General features: G+C 44.5%; 2 protein-coding genes across 8 annotated transcripts in view; both read right to left on the bottom strand.

Annotated features, from left to right (window-relative positions):
• The window catches only part of NDST2 (N-deacetylase and N-sulfotransferase 2), a 133,613-nt gene extending 124,890 nt beyond the window's left edge, over nt 1-8,723 (bottom strand). Inside the window, exon 1 of the mRNA XM_032695707.1 lies at nt 8,618-8,723. The gene's annotated coding sequence lies outside the window, so the exon portion shown is untranslated. The remainder of the gene's footprint in view (nt 1-8,617) is intronic.
• Nucleotides 8,724-14,118: 5,395 nt separating this feature from the next.
• CAMK2G (calcium/calmodulin dependent protein kinase II gamma) overlaps nt 14,119-17,540 on the bottom strand; it is a 117,968-nt gene continuing 114,546 nt past the window's right edge. For all 7 annotated transcript variants that reach the window (XM_032695712.1, XM_032695716.1, XM_032695714.1 and 4 more), the window contains one exon: nt 14,119-16,794. The gene's annotated coding sequence lies outside the window, so the exon portion shown is untranslated. The remainder of the gene's footprint in view (nt 16,795-17,540) is intronic.

The raw sequence follows: 17,540 nt of genomic DNA on the forward strand, positions 1-17,540 counted from the left end.
ATTAATCCAGTTTCCAATTAAAAGTGGAAAAGAACAGGGAGCAATGAAGGACTAGTTACTGGGCTCTCAGTCTGCTGAGCGTGCAGCTTGGCTCTCACCAGGTTGCTTGTTTCCAGCATCATTTTAGAGTTTCTCATGACCACTGCTAGTTAAGTCTGATCTAGATAAATCTAACATTTAAAAAGCTTGCAGGACTGATGCAAAGGGTCTCATGAAATCGTACTTCTAAGGTGATCATCTGGCATGTCTTGAGGTGGTCATACCTCTCCTCCAAGAGAGCAGCCCTGGAATACCATCAGCTCATCCTATCCCCAAGACACTCTGTGGTGTCCCAAATAAAAGCATTTGAGCCTGACTGGGTTTCTTAGTGATCAACTGAAAAGTAACATTTTCTCTTTTGGAGAAAGTCAACACAGCAAAAAAGGGGGTTTGTTTTGTTCTGTTGTTTTAATTTCCACATCAGTTTCCTGGTCCTCCTTGCTGAGTGGTTGTGCCAATACTGAGAAGGGTCACTATAGGATTGGATTGCTTTCCTCACTGGTAGTATCCGCTTAAATGCAAACCAAGAAGAGTACGTTCAAAGGACATCTTCACCGTGCTTTCATTCAGTAATAGGAAAATGCTAGGACTAACAAAAATAAGATAATTATACAATAGTTCTACAACACACAAGAGAATTAACTATATCACCTCAGAGAAACATTATGTTCAACACCAACTGCAATTACGACAATCCCTGAACACTAGTTTGTTCTTAACCTGCCCACAGACACAACACAAGACCAAAAGGAGTTTCGAGCTCTGCCTGCTACCACAGGCACTGTACCATCGTGTGTGGTTAGTGAGGAATTTGTATTTAAAAGTAGTGCTGGGAAAGGCAAACATCAATATTTTGTTTGAGGCAAAGCAAGTTTTCCTGCAGAAAGCTCTGTTTATATGGACTTGGGCCATGGAAACATACTCTGTTCCACGCACAGTTACAGGATACTAAAATATAGATACAACACATGATAAAAGCACATTTTCTTGGTAGCCTTGAGTCAGGAAAGCAGACTTATTCACATTGTGCTTTGATACGAGCAACCAGATCTGAAACAGGAACATAAAGGAAGGATATGGATGGAAGTCTGCAGACAAAACTAAATCAGGAGACAGTGACAGATCTCTGCTTGTGAGGAAGATGATTATGACTCAGCCATAAGTAAAGCGCACGCATTTTGAGCTTAAGTATCACTGAGTGAATCCAAACATTTAATTAAAAATTAATAAAACCAATAAAATTACAAGTAACAAACTAAAATACATTATTTGTAACTGAAATGGGAGCAGGGGAAAGACTGATGTTTCAGAGGTGGTCTGGACAACAGATCAGACATGAAGACAGGCTTCAACACTGAAACGAATCTTCGCGGCTGCTGGACTGGGCCAGGATCCCACTTTATCCCACTGAAAAAGCAGACTTAACACTGGAAGAGCTCACATCATTCACAGAGCTGATGAAACAGGGAGCTGCAGCAGTCCTCATGCACAGACACTCTGTGGTGATTGACAGTGTCTACACTAGTTTCTGTCTCTTTTTAATAGCTCTGCAGCCCTCAGTAACTGGAAGGACAAGCAGTTCACCAACAGTAAGGTGATGGTTTTTTCAGTAGTTCCATCACTGAGACAAATGATATCACTTCAAAGACTTCGCTATACTTAAAACAGACCCACACAGGTGATGACCAGAAGAGAAACAAAAACAAACATGGGTGATGACAGATGCAAAAGGATGACATTTTAAGGGGTCAGCCAAGATATCAACCTTTTCTCCACTAAAAATTTCTACCTTCAATTAGATTGCACAAGAGTTCTCAGTCTTACTTGCTCCTCATTCACCTTGGATCATCAAATATTCAGAGTATTCAAGCTGTTGTGAAATTATGTTATTCATCTCAAGCAGGGATCTACATGCAATGTGCTACTGCGTTGGGACACTCCAAGCCTGATCTTGCTATTTGTTCGAAGTTAAACTTCCAGCAGTGCAAAAGCCAGACTGTGCAGAAGAGAAGCCTGTCTCTTTACAGGAAAAAAAATCATAGGCCAGTACCTGACATTTGGACATTCACCTTGCTTCTGGAGGCAACTACAATCTCTGTGGTTAAGGCTTTGAACTGAACAAAGACCTACTCATGGTCTGGTCTGACTTCTCTGGGACAGGTATGGCTGGCCAGGACCACAGAAAAGTCCTGGTTACCAGATCCAGCGGACCCCGGCTGTTGGACAACCCAACGATAAAAGCAAGGGCAAAGACAATCGACAGCTGCGGAGCACTTGGCACTTGGAAAAGCTTTCAGAATAAAGTGGGGGTGCACAGAATCACTACATCAGCATTAGCTTAAAAAGAAAAATTACAGAAAAAGTTCTCTAAATATGGGAAAGGCAGTTAAGATGAGAAGAGACAAAATTGATGTAAATCAATTAATAGTGAAGACATTAAAATGCTATTCTGAAAGCAGTCCGGGATTAGGAGCAAGTTAGTGTCACTCTGCAAGGTGTTCAATTTACCTTCTGCTCAGATACTTATCCTGCTGACATTTTCTACATCTGGACTAACATTCTCAGTTTTTAATATATTCAGTGGAAAACCAAAAAAAACTTCCAAAATGTGATTCACCTCAACAAATGTGGACATCTGCTTCATAGCAAAATGAACTGCGCCCCAACATATCCTTAAACGTGAAGGGAACTTACAGTGCTCAGCTCAGATGTGGACACTGGTGTCCAGTTTTATATCTTCACATGTAGTCAGATGAGTCCAACTCTAATCATCCAAGAGATACCTCAACTGACTGTTTCAAAAGCCCTTTCTGACACAAAATTTCCCATGCACTCTAAAGCACTGGTAAGGGCTAGAGAGCTAATGCAGAGTTGTACAGTAAGAGGTTCTCAAGACAAAAATAGACATTTATAAACTGTTCCGTGTTTCTTCTAACCTTTCTGAAGTAAATCTCAAGTTCTCTGCTTTTCTAAATGGAGCTCTACTTGGAGCCTATCACAGCTAAGGCCTATCATCCCACTGTTTCCTTTGAGGAATTAATACCAAAGTGATTGAAAATGTAAGAGTTAAGATCTGTTGAAGAGCTCTAAAAATCCACATGCAAGCTCTGATTATACTTCAGAAGTACTGCCAAGCAAATTAGCATTAATTAGAGACAAGCTTAAAGACCAATAAAATATAGGTAATGGAATCATCTGGAACCGTAAATCTAAACATGATCAAAGGAAAACAAGTTGCTCTGTCACATAATCTGATGGTCCTGACATGGGAGCCTCCCAAATCGAACCACTTAGAAGAATGTAATATTCTTGCAGGGTTCCTGATGCAGAATTGAAGGATGTAGGAGACTGGAGAAACAAAGAGAAGAGAAAGGGCAGGGTACTGGGGTTGTGTGCTTTGTGACCAGATGGCAGACCAGAACTGCAAAAAGAGATTAAGAAGGGATAAAATTGTCATTTTGCTGTCCCTCTTTCCTCCTTCCTTTTTATATCAGTTATGCCAATCCAGCTCCCAAGCTAATGACTGAAAACAGAGAAAAAACATACATGAATAAATAAAAGCAGCAGTGATCTCTATCTCCAGAGAGGGCTAAAACTTGCTGGCATGTCATCTAACACATACAATTTTATGTCCTACTCTCTCCCCCTTTGTGGAAACCTTCCCTGAGGAGGCAACCTGCAAGCCTCTTCATGTGAGCTACAAGAAGGTTGAAGAGCAGAGGACAGACTCTACTGTCTTTTGCTTTACAGAGAATGCCCTAAACAAACTTTTCTGCTAATGCAGACATTTCCAGAGGGGGGAAAAAAAGAATTCAGAATAATGCACCGCAGAGCTGGGAGAGAACAGATCAGGCTAGTGCAGTACAACTGCACTTGTATCCCACCAAAACTCTAGATCACACTCCCTTATTTCCATCACACTCAAAACATGAGACAAAGTGCTGTAGATGGTAAGTGTGGCGTGATAGATGCAGAGCACAGGGACCAGCACCAGGACCTGCACAAGCCCCCCCCTACACTGAGCAGAGGACAAAACACATCTCTCCTTTTTTACCCTCCTTTGATTCTGAGGAAAAAAAATGAATATTGGTATATAATAGCTGTTAGTTTTAATGCTTAACCGCATAATTTGTATTTAATGACAAATATTACATTCACTTAATGGAAAGAAAGAGTACCTTATTTTAGGCTAAGTTAAGGCATTAACATTTCAGCCTGAGAGAAGCTGAAAATACTGCTGATGTTCCACGTTTGCAATCCCAGCAGGAAGAACAGCTGCAGTTACACACAACTACAAACACACTTGGAAGAGACAGGTATTTCTGAACATCTTGGCATTGCTAGTACATAAGCAAGTGCTGCATGGAGCTGTCCTTTCTTATTTTGCAGTATTCATTTTACTTGACAAATTCAAAAGCAGGCTGAGTCCATAGAGAAAGAGAGCCGTGACCATCCCTTTCCCTGTCTGGAGAGTTTAGGCAGTTTTAGAAAACAAGCAAACAGCAATTCCCACTTCTTTGAAAACGATCTCGTGACACTGCCCAATGAAAGCCACAAATATTTTGAGAAGGTCCAAACTGCATTCACAATCTTATCAACCCCCTCACATTTGCTGCTAAATCAGTTAGCTTACTAAAAATATCAGCAGGCATGAATGTGATGGAGGATATCTTCCTGGTGCAGAAGATTAATTCATCACTCCTGTCTAGAGATTTCTACTGCATTTTTAATAGGGTACATATGGATTCAGTCTAGTGATCTATATCACTTCCTTTCTGGATATGCATCTGTATTGAAAAACAGTCCCCAAACAGCAATTGCCAGAGGCCCAAGACCTTCGAACACTGCTAGGCAGAAAGAAAAGGTACAGCTCTGATCTGTTACTCCAGTAAATCATTCAGTGGCAATTTAAGACATAACTGTGCTCCACAGCTCTACTGGATTAGATTCGTGCCTCCAGAGCAGGATCAGTAAAGCAGAAAGTCTGTCTGCACCGTCACTGCTGCACCACACGGCCTGGAATCTCAAATTCAGTGGCTGAAGAAGAGGAACATAGTTCCTCGTGACTTTGCTGGAGTGGGAAAATTGCCAGTGTAAGGGCAGGGGGCACAGCTCAAAAAAAAGAGAAACAAAACCCAGCCTTTGAGACTTTCAGAGCTGATGTCAGAGCACCCGGAGCTCAGGCAGAGCTGCACCAGTGCACGGTGCCTGCAGACTGTGCTGCTACAGGCCAGAGGTGAAGTGCCTCAGCACAGCCATAATGAAACTCAGGGCTTCACCTCTTTGCATTATGTTCAATTAACCAAAGCAACTGCGTTCAGCAAAGTCACACTGAATTTTCTAAAGACAGGTAATGTTGGTCTGGGCCTTCTAAAATACGCTCCCAGTACCAGCCTTCTACCAGTCCTGTACTGCTCAAAGCCTGTCATCAGACAACAGCAGCAACTTGGATGTACTCGTATTCAGAGTCTAGAAAGACAGCCAGAAAGGAAAAAACTGAACTCAAAGCCCCTTGAATCAGCAACAGCTACAAAAAGAATAGAGAAGCACGGAGAGCAAACAGGAGCATTCACCCCAATTATTTCCAGAATCCAGGACAGACACGGCACTCGTGCCCAGTGCCACCACCACCATCTGCCCGTGCTGCTGCTGCACCACTGCTGTCTTACACCCACAAACTCCACTGCAGCTGCCTGTTGAGCTGGAAATTTGATACATTGCAAAGGATGCTGACAGCCAGAGGCTGCTCCCTTCTCTATAAAATATCCTGTAATAAATTACATTACAGACTGGGGAAAAGGATTCGGAAGAGCGAGAATTAAAACACAACCTTATGAGAGCTAAATGAGACCAATTAAAGGAGATTTGCTACAAGTGCTAAGGGATTTTGACCTGAGCTGTAATCAGGGATAGATATGCATTCCTTTAAAAGAGGGAAATGAGCAAGAGATCATGTGTAAACAACTCTGCCAATTAAAATGAAATGGATTATCTTATTGGTGCAGCTTTGCTCAGAGAATCACCGCATATTCCAGATATACCACAAAGAGATCTGAGACAGTCATTCAATCCTCTGAAACAAGGCTCAGTGATGAGGAGATAGGCTGTGGTTCAGGCCTCAGCTGCATTTATTTCCTCCACATAGTCCTTTTTTTTTTTTAAGAAATCATGAAATTATAAAATAAAAATAAAACTAGGCTCAGGCTTTTTCACCAGGCCACCTACATGAATTCTGACACAGACCAACCTGAAGGTTAAGCATCACAACAGTAAAACATGCCTTATGCAAAAATCACGCAGCAGATTCCACCATCACTGCACCACCAGATACTGCTGGCAAACACTGAGCTTGCCCGTGCACACGCTCATGTCCTGGTAAACAATCACACATAGTATTCAATACCTTAAAACAGTGACTCTCAGTTTTTCTGTATCACAATCCCATTTTGCTGCCAGATGCCCCAGAACCCCTCTCCTCGTGGGCAGCAATACTAGAGGGCAGGATTGGTCCCACTCTCCATTCTAAACCTCAGTCTGAGAACCCACACACATGAGCAAAAGTCATTTCTGCAACTGGAACGAAAAATTGACATGGACAGATGTACCACTGCTCTTGCCCTGTGTCCTTGCTCTTAGCTCATTCTGAGCTGCACTTTTTTTGAAAATTCCATTTCTTCTTAGTTCAAAATCATATATACATGCAAAAAAGCAGTTTTACACGGCCTGAAGAAACAGCAAACAGAGGAAGAAAAGACCCATTAGGAAACCATGTTCAAGGAGCAACAACAAGGAAAACAGTACCGTGGACTTAGAGGGCAGCAAAAAACTAAAAGGGAAGAACGAACAAAAAGAAGAATTTGGGATGAGAAAGAAAAATGTAAGAAGAAAGCAGCAAGTGGACAAGACAATAATTGTAAGAGATATATACTTGTTCACAGTTGCTGACAGCAGAAAATTTTTAGAACATTTTGTGCTGGTTGCCAGATTTGAGCACAGTTTTTCCACTGGCTCAAAACTGGTCTAGTGGAGTCAGCCTGCTTTTGGAACCCGACTAGCTCTTAACACACCACAATCACATCTGTGCAGCGTGAAGTACAAACTAAAGTGCCTATGTCCAATCTTCCAGCAGTTGGATCAGTGATCTCAGTGCCATGAAAACAGCTGCACTGAGAAACCCAATAAAGAAACACTGCACAAACCCACCGTGGATGGAGCCCCTCAGGTGCCTCCATGTAGCAGCTGTACAGGGCTTGGTTCTGGGATCACTAACTGCTGTAGGTGCAGAGCCAGCTCACACGGGCAACATGAGCATGCGTGGGCACCCACACCCATAAACTCTTGGGGCTGATGCTGAGCATCTAATCTTTTCTCTTAGGGCTCTTAGGGCGTTTTTGTACACAGTGTTCCACTATATCGATGCTACCTAGATTCTCCCATCATGAAAATTTCCCAGCCCAATTACCACAGATAATTGGCTGCAGCTAACCTGAAAAATTAATCAGAAGTTTCTAGTTTACATCTTTGCTACGAGGGGCAAGGTTACACTTCCTAATGAGAAATGCACGTACAATTAACAACTCTGAATACTTCTTTGGCAAGACCAGTCACAAAGAATCCCAGTGTGGACTAGTGTAACCTGTGGCTGAATTCAGATATGTGACATTTGCCCACTTCTAATTCAGGCAACACAGAGTTTATTCACTCTTGCTTAAGCAAACAGGGTGTCTCGTGCTTTATTTATCGCTTTACCACTGCAAAAACATTTTAATGACTAAATGATGGTAAATGCTATACGAACGATTCCTCATGCTCCATCAGCTTTCCCTACGTAGCACACAGTTTTTGTTGTGTCTTCGTGGTACCACAACTGTACCCGCGGCTGGCCTGCACTGAACGCAGCCTCCAGACAGCCGCCTGTGCAGCACGGGCAGTACAGCCGCACCAGGGGACAGGAGCATCCCCTGCCCCGCTGCACGGCGACTTGTTCAGCGCCAGTCCCGCCGTACCAAGCACCCTCACCGCCCGCAACACGGCGCCGCGGGGTAAACAAAGCCGGAGCGAGGCCGGGAGCGCAGCCCGGCCCAGGACCGCGCTCCCCGCCGGCAGCCGGAGCTCGGGGGGGCTCCGAGGGGCGGCAGCCGCGATGGGGCAGGAGCTGCCGCTCCGGGCCGTGCGCCGGGGGCTCCGCGCCCGCCGAGAGCAGCCGGGCAGGGCTGCGAAACCTCCGGCCCCGGGCACCGCCGACACACGGGGCACCGTGTCGGGGCGCGGGCCCCCCGTGTGGGCTCTCGGCGGGACGCCCCGGTCGCACAGGTGGCTGCGGGGCGGGCGGCGCCTCCAGGGCGCGGGGCAGCGCCCTCCGTGCCTCCTGCGCCGGCTCGGCCCCTCGCCTCCCCCCGCGGCCCGGCCGCCCCTCACAAACACCCACCGCACGGGACCGCCGCCCCCCGGCCGGCACAACTTCCCCCGGCCCCGCCGGCGCCGCTCTGCTCTGCCCCGCCGCCCTCCGAGCCGGCCCGGCCCGGCCGCGCCGCCACCACCGCGCTGCCCTCCTCCTCCTCCTCCTCCGCCACCTCACCTGCCGCAGGGAGGCCCCGCCGGGCGGGCAGGTCTCGGCTCCCAAAGAGAGGGAGGGCGGGCGTCCCTCGGCGCGGCGAGCAGCGCTCAGGCCGGTCGCGGCCCGCCGGCTCCCGGGCGCTGCGCGTCCCTCCGGCCGCTGGGGGAGCCGCCGCCGCGCGGCGCGGCCGCCATCTTCCGCGGGGCGGGGAGCGGGGCGGGGCCGCCGGGAGGCACCGCGGGCTGGGCCCAGAGCGGGTCCCGCCGCTCGGGCCGGGGCGGCCGCGCCCCACACCCGAATACGGGGCGGGGGTTCGTGCAGCCACCGCGGGGCTGCGGGAGGGAGCGGCGGCACCGGCGCGGCCCGGGCTGCGGGGAATGGCTGCGGCCGCCGCGCTGCCGGCGGCGCGGAAAGCGTGGGATGTCCAGGAAAACAGTGGGAAGGAATTGACACCGCTGTGACATCGCCGGCAGCAGCCTCCCGAGAAACACAAACACGCACGCTGCAATTTGCTGCTTTAGAAGGGTGGAGGAAATTGTAGTAGGAAGCCAGAATGGGATGTGAAGCCACATCACAGGATCATTTATTCTCAGCGGAGGATAGAGAGGTGGACGGCAGTCTGGGAGTGCTGTTACACGGCCCTGCTTTTGGATCTGCTGTGCAGAAAGCACCCACCACACTTTGGAGAGCAAACATTTGGGACAAGTTAGCACGACTGGGACCTGGAGCGGTCAAAAGCGACAGAAGAGGAGCAAGCAAAGGGAAAGCAGGTGCTCAGGGAATAAGGCCTCACGTTGGCAAAGTGCTGCTTCACATCCCGCTGTCAGAGGATTGCTGGCACGCTGTGAGTCACTCAGGAAACCTTCAACAAAGCAACACAAGAGGTGGATTTGCTGCACAGGAACCTGCTGCTCTATTGAAGAGCTGAAAAAGCTTGAAAGTCGTGGCTTTCAGACACATTTACACAGGGCTTTTCATCTTCAGCCTGATCAGTTTGCACCTGAAGCACTGACCATGCTTTTCAAGCCTGTTAAGCCCGCGTTAGCAGGTGAATCAAATAATGCAAGAAAAGGAGACAAAGCTATGAGCACTCATATCCTAGTGCGCTTCAAAAGTCTGTTCTGCCTCTGGCTGACAGCACCCCCACCTCAGCAGAGGTTGATGAGGCAGCTGCTCCACCACCTGCAGTCGCATCACATGGGTCTGTGCTGCCAAAATACCCAGCACATATTTGAACACGTGATTGCATTTCTGTTGAATTAATCCAAACACGTGCTGCAGTGCTCACATCAGATTAATATCATCTGCCTGCCTGCAGCCATCCCAAAGCTAGTGTGGCAGCAACAGGTGATCCCAATCTACCAGACCTTGCACTTTCCAAAACAGCTGAGCAAATCTGAGCCAACAGAGGGAACATGTGGCAGATCAGCACCTCGTGTCATGTGTTTGTAGCATTTAAGATCCAGTACTACATTCTGTGAAACTGGATTTAGCATTTCCAAGTACAGCTTGATATGCTACTAAAAAAAATTATTTTTTTAGTAGTTCCTGTCTCTCTCCCAGTCTCATCAAAACTCATTTACACTGAGGGAGGGAATCAGTGACAGGAGTTTATCTTGTACGCTATAGTACTCTATACAGGGGCAACAATATCAACTTAGAATTCCATTTAAATGTGTAGTGGGAGAAAACACCCCAAAATATGCTCCATCTCTCCAAATCCCTCCTCAAGCCACCAGAGAAGAATTCCCTTGCTTTTCTTCTCATTTCACCACAAAACAACTCTGTCCTCATTGTCTTTCCAGTTGCCTCCTATGTAGCTTCCTCTACTCACTTGCAAGACATCCTTAACTTCATCTTGCATCTCCGCTCTCTTCCCCACACCAGTCTCCTCATACTCCAAACCACTCTTAGTGCTCAGCTTTATAACTCCCATCTTCCAGGCTATCATATTGCTCTCTGCCTATCTCACTTAGCTGGCGCTATCCCTGGTAACATTGCATTTCTCTGAAGCAACTTCTCCTTCTTAAGGTTACATAAACAAACAGTCTTTCCCTGGATATTCCATTTAATGGGTCAGGAAGCCTGTTTCTTCCAAAAGGGAAAGTTTAAGTAAAACACTATATAAAGATTGAATGTGTTACTGTTTCTGTTGAGGCTCAATAGAGTCTTTGTACCAGGTATGGAAGATTTTACTGATACTGTAAAAGATTAGGTGGTTTAAAACTTGCTTATTATATTTAAAACAATTTTAGCATTAATACTATTTTGGAATGAACAAGGCTGAAATCTGTTTACAATTCTTAGAAATATTTAAGACAATCTATACCAACTTTGGGCCTTTTTTATACAAGAAAAAATATGCTAAATCTAAAGGAATGAATTTCAAATGCCACATTAGTAGAAAAATATTTTTTATGTAAGTATGTACTTTTTCAGTTTATTTTGAACTTCTAAACACATAAGAAGAAACAAACAAATAAATGCTTTCTGGAACAGGAACAATCATAAAGCAGTAGCACTGCTATGACTACTGATGTAACCTATATGTTCCAATGTAAACAAGGCCTCTGAAGCACAGCCCTGGTGCTGTTTTTGCAGGCTATCCTCTGTTGGTATGAGCATTACACTTTACCACCGAAACAGGAAGGAGAAATAAACCACATTGAGATGGTATTTCATTGCAAGAACTAGCCAAATCCCAACTCTGCCAACATGCAGTCACATGATGCATTAACAAACATTTTCTGTGAGTAAATGTCATCCTGCCCATCCATTTATGGATAATTATGGTGAGTAAAATTCTATAAATTGCCACTGACTAGGAACAACCACCTTTCCCTTTCCCTCCATCCACCTGTGCTTTAGAGGACCCTCCTGCAGCACAAGGAACTTTCAGACCGAGATTTTATTGACTTAATTATTTGCATCCTTTCCTTGTAGCCAGTCTGTCTTAAAAACCGTAAGTATATGCATTTTTGTTTTCTAATACCTGTTAAGTACACAATAAATTGGCTTAAAATTCTTCATAATATTACATGCCAACCAGGAAATTCCTATTCCTTTCCAGCAGACAGGACATTCCTGCAGGTGAGGAGTTCTCAGGCGCTAAGAATCTCAAGGGAAAAATTCATAACCCTCCACTCAAGGCACTTTAAGTGCCCCTAAGGACCACCTTTCCCAAGTCTAATAAATTCATACTAAACCCAAATAAACAAGCATTCCAGGTGCATTAGTCTGCAGTCTCAATCCTCTCGAATACTCAGGAAAAAAAAAAATCATCCGTGATGAGTAGTAGCAATACCACCCAGCTGCTCTGCAGAACTCTCCATCAGTCTCTCACAGCGGTCTCTGCAGAGGTCAGGCTTATCATCTGCATGGGCAAATAACAAAGCTGAAGCACAGAGCGCACAAGGCTGAAGCACTGAGCACACAAGTGGCTTACCCTGCAGTCACTCTGCCAAAGCCATAGCAAAACCAAAAACAGATCACAAATCTCATCACTAGTCAAATGCTCTGTCCGTTTGTCTAAGTTATCAATACATGTAAGTAAGAGGTAACAATTTCCATAATAAAATGGAAAGGATATTGACATTCAGGGTCTAGTTCTGCTCGTGCTTCTCCTTGCATCTCATGGATACTATGGCATAAAAGCATCCTACCAGACCTTTGTGCCGCTAGCCCAGCGAGTGAGAGCAGACCAACCTAGTTTAAAAGGAAATCTGATTTGGGCATAAATTAAAGCTACCATCAGTCATAGGTCTCCCACAGAGTAACCCACCTATATACAAGCATGTGTGTGCATAAACTGGGGGAGAGGGAACTTCGAAAACCATGCTCAGACCATTCTCTTTGGTAGGAAAATGGCAAAACTCCATCTAATAGGATGAGCTGATTTTAACCAGGTATGGCATACTGGAAAGTAAGTTTCTAGGAATATCCCTGTTTGATAGCTCAATACTGGAGTACCATTCCCAAAGCCTGCTGTCAGCTAAAACATAAGAAGAGTAAAACAGACCCCATATATATGCTACATAAATATTCTTGACATGAGCATTAGTCTGACTATTGTGCTTTCAGTAAGTGTTTAAATTACTCTTGTCTTGGTTAAAAGAGCTTCTAAGAACATGGGAGATCATCACGAATTTTATGAGTACCTTCCTAGTGCTTATTAGATCATACTGCAACATTTCTTCAAAGATCATTAGATAGGATTAACTGCTTCAGGAGAGACCTTACCTGATGATGCTGCCTTGCATGTCGGAAATGATAGCAGAACCTCTCTTTGTTGCTGTAATAGCAGGAGCTATCTCTTCTGGGCACGAACAGATTGTCTTCCATCCCAGCGAAACGGGCTGTAAAACTCTTACCTTCTCCCTTTAAACACTAAGGACAATTTTCCTCCTGTTTCATCAGGCAGCAGAAGTAATCATCTCCTTAAGCAGCAGCAACTGACACCTATTTACTAGGTAATTGCTGCAGTTAAAGGGGATTAAGTACACCGAAGTTGCTTTCTGTGATAAGGCAAAGCCACCTCCTCCCACCTGCAGTGCTTCCCAGACGCACCTGGGAAAAGCTCAGGGGAGTGGAGGCCAGCCAGGCCTGCCAAACGGGGGACGAGAGTGCTGGCTGGAGCCCCTCAGCACCGGTACCAAAACAAGACGGGGCCCCCAGTGCACCCCAGCAATCACTGTGCCAGACACAAGGCCAGCGGTAGCAGGAGATGCAGAGAAGCACCTGAGCATCTCTGTCCCTGCCGACAGCCTGGCAGGGGCTCAGCACAGGGCAAGGGCAGCACCTACAGCAGGCTCACCACTCAGCCAGCTACCCTTTAGAGGGCAGTGTGAGCTCTGACAGGTGGGAAATAAAAGAAAAATGGCAAAGCAGCAAAGGCCTGAGTGGAACAAAGCCTACGAGCAGGGCATAAAAAAAATGCTAATAACAAGAGTCAGTATAAAAACAAAAACAGGCTAAAGCCAACTAACTTTTAACCTGTTGGGAAATGATGCTTATGCTGCTAGACCTGACAAATTTGTACAGCTGAGTGGCTGATCTGTGCCTCTGCAGAAGCATCCCAGTCAGGACACAAAATACACTCAAGCCACCCAACTTGAGATCAGCAGGTTTAAGTCAGGCAAACCTAACGGCAAGAGGGCTTCTCCCACAAGGAGTCTGAAATATCTGAGAAAAACAAATAAGGAAGTAACAGCATAGATTTGCCAAGGATCAGGCTATTAGGAACAAAAGCAGCATTTCCCTGTTATGCCTGGTCTGTCAGGGACATGCCATTAAGTTCAGTTTAACAGGGTCTGTTGTCCCTTTGTTTTTAATGCTAGCATTTTTTCCCCTCCTTTCAGGTATGGTACCACTTAACTTTTTCTCCTTTTTTAAAATTACATTTTAAATCACACAATTAACTCACACACACACACACACATACACAGAGAAAGCTCTGTAAATTGATTCTTATCCCAGAAGCACCATTGTTACATGGTTTAAGAGAATAATGTGACACTCCAAACTTTACACTGTTTAAATGTTATTTATTAAATATCTTCAGTTCAAGGTTTCATTGTAACAAAGCTATGAAGGTTCTACCAACATTCAGACCAAACAAACAAACACTAGCTAACTTTAATTATTTCTATATCATGCAAAAATTCTGCATCAAATGCCTTCCATTTCCTGTTTAAAATGTGATATTTATATATATTATATAGATGCTTACATTAGCCCCATAAGAGAACATTAAGAATGCTAAAGGTGTACAGCTGTGTTTGATAATGGCCATACCAAGCTAAGGTTCTCATTAACTTAAAAGGAAACAAAACAAACGAAAAAAATCCGAAAGAATTTGTCTCCAAGACTGTGCAAAAACAAAAAACCAACAGTTCTGTTCTTTTAAAATTTTCTCTGAAAGATGCATATACTTAATACAGAGGGTTCTCTTTTTTTAATTATAATCATCAGGTAGAGACAAGGAAGATCAGACCAAAAGAAGGCATGCATAATGTTTTGTATTTATCTTTTTTTAAATGGCATAATTGTAATCTGTTTGCTCTCTGTGGCTTAAAAAAAGTCTGATTAAAATATCAAGGCTTTTCACTTTTCCACTTCACTCACTGGCTTAGTGCTGTTTTTAAGAATGTTTTGAAATAATAAAATCTAGTGTTTGCCCCCCACGAGTTCAGTCCCTGCACTCCTCCCTGGGATAGTGGAGGGAGGAATAAAGGGTGTTTGCTTAAACCAACCTGGAAAGTGTGGATGGTCTTTTCCTTCATCAGGGGTTGGCTCATCTAATCCTGGTATGGGATACACCTCTCTAACAAAGAGAGCAGAGTGCTATCTGTTGCAAATTGACAGCTCCGCTTTGTGCAACAGCTTTTATTTTCTGCATTTTGTCGAATAAGGATTAAAATTCCAAATTGTCTTCTTTTCCGTAGTCTGCAAAAAGGTTGCCGATGCTGTCAAGGCAATCGTTTTAACTCCCTCTAAAGATCCAAAAACCTGATTAGGGGTAGACAAATGCAGGTAAAAGCTCATCCCAACTTCTGCAAGTGATGCCTTCCCTTGGTCAAGACAAATCCCATCAGGTCTGCCAGAAAGGCCATTTCTTCCTGGGGCTAGGCTCCCTCCTTGGTAAGGTCAACTAAACACACATTCCCCACCCGATGAATAAAGGAACTGAAATCCTTTTGCAGCAAAGAAAAGAAAGGAAGATGAATTGGCCCAAAGGACAAACATCAGATCACATGTGCTCATTCCCTTTCCCCTCTGTTTCATGAGGTATTCTCTAACACCCAGAGGTAACACAGGGAGGTGGCCTAGAGTCCTTCAGCTACAGCTTTTGAGGTTCTGATCTGACAGTTTTCTGTTACAACATCACTGTAAAAAATAGAAAAATTACCCAAATAAACACTAGGAAACATGACACTTACAAACATCAGATGGGTTAGTGGTGGGGAGAAGCACCTGGCTGGGGCCACTGGCTCCCACTGCTATTTTACTCGGAGACCAAACAAATCAAACAGGAGGCCAGGTAACCCCTTCAATTCTATGGGTGCATATATTTCAGTATAAAAAACACACGCTATTTATGCCTCATATAGGAGTGTATGTGCAAGTTTTCATGAAGAACATAACACTAAGTTTTTTGTCTGCTTCCTAAGGAACACGTGTTCTGCAGCACTGTGGATCCCAACTACGCTACTAGAAAGGAAAAAATAATAGAAAATCCCATACGTGTACCCTCTTCCTCTAAAATCTCTGCCCTTAACGCAATGCTTTTTTGTTTTGTTTTGTTAAATTAAATAAGCTGGCTTCAAAACTCCATGTTTGGCTGTTTTTAAAACCAGGATCACTAAGGAGCGAACTTCTATTCAAGTTATATTCACTTAAACCCATTTTTTAATCCCTACTTCCATCTTTAGTTTTAAATCAACATCCCATTTTGTTTTATTTCTTAAAAAAAAATAAAAGAAAAAAAAAAAAAAGGAAAAAAAAAGTCTGTTTTGGGATCCAGCGCCGAGCAACCAGCTTTCCATAGCGTTCTTGCTGTGCAGAAATCTAAGACAGGCTGAAGTCAGACTGCCGGGCAACAGGAAGAGAAGTGCCTCCTCTCTCTTGAACCCCAGTCTTCACACTGGCTCCTCTGGGGTCTCCTCGCCACCTCTCACGGCTGAGGTTGCAGCACAGCCCGAATGCGGTGTTAACTTCCACCGTGGTTTGCGGAGCACAGTTCAGCCATCCGCTGCTCAAGCTGCCTCCTTTTTTGCTCTCCCTCTCTCTTCCTCTCTCCTTCACTTTTGCTTTCCCCCTCACTTCATTTCTGAAAGATGTTCCGGTTGCTGCCATTTTCTTAGCCCTGGGGGAAGGGGCATGTTGGATAATCTGTCATTTATTTAGCATTATTCCTGTTTTTTTATTATTTATACAAACAACATGTCTTTTTTTTTTTTTTAGATTTAAAACACCTTCGTACAGCAGAAACAGACACGATGGATCCATGGAAAACAACAGAAAGGCAGCGCCCGGAGCATCAGATGCATGCAGGGTTTCGTGCATTTGGCTGCTGCCTGTTTGTAATTTGTATTTATTTTTTTAATGTCAAAACAGACATGACCGTTGCTGTCACTCAGGCACTCCAGAGCTGCTTGCTAAGAAGATATTGCCCTCCAGCTGAGTATCTCCACAAGTTGCTGCAGTCAGGAAGAGGTAGTGTCCACCCAGAAAGGAAGGGGAGAACAGGATGGAAGATGGAAGGAAATAAAGCCAAACATTAGCTGTATACAATTAAAAAAACCGAGTTTTCTACAGGCTAATTATTTGGTGTAGGTAGAAACCCTTCCTAACACCACACAGATTGAGGCTCGCGGGGAGAGCTCTGAAGAGGCACACACTTTCCCTTCCAGGTGGCTGAGTGTGCCAATGAAAATTACTTGCTAAAAGAATTACGTGCTTCATTGGAGCAGACCTGGGCCCACTATCTAACAGCGACGACCTAGAAGTTGAAGAAGTTTCCTAAGGGGTGCTCAAAGGCTCTGGTCCTAAGGAACAGTTTCTGCCTCACTTCCCATTTACTTTTACCCTGAACTGAAAGATAATTCTATTTTTCTAAGGGTTTAGAAAATTCTATTTTTCTAAGTCTTCAGTAATTTTGTCTCTGAATGTTCTTAATATTTAAACAAATGTATGAATTTTTCTGTAGTTTTGTGAAGTTGTAGCCCTAGTGACTGCTTTTAGCAAAGGCTCCTCCTAGCTAAGCTTCATAAGCCAAATCACTGGATTTATTTTGATCAGTTTTAAGTCTGGGTTTTTTCCATGCTTGTTTAACATTGTCCTGTCATGAAAGCATAGCCAAAACCTTCTTTCTACCATTTCTTTTGCAAATCTTTCTAGAATCTCTCTTATTAGTCTTCTCCCATCTCGGTTCCTGCTTTCTCCT

This window comes from Chiroxiphia lanceolata, chromosome 8, assembly GCF_009829145.1.
Source record: "Chiroxiphia lanceolata isolate bChiLan1 chromosome 8, bChiLan1.pri, whole genome shotgun sequence".
NCBI classification, from domain to species: domain Eukaryota; kingdom Metazoa; phylum Chordata; class Aves; order Passeriformes; family Pipridae; genus Chiroxiphia; species Chiroxiphia lanceolata.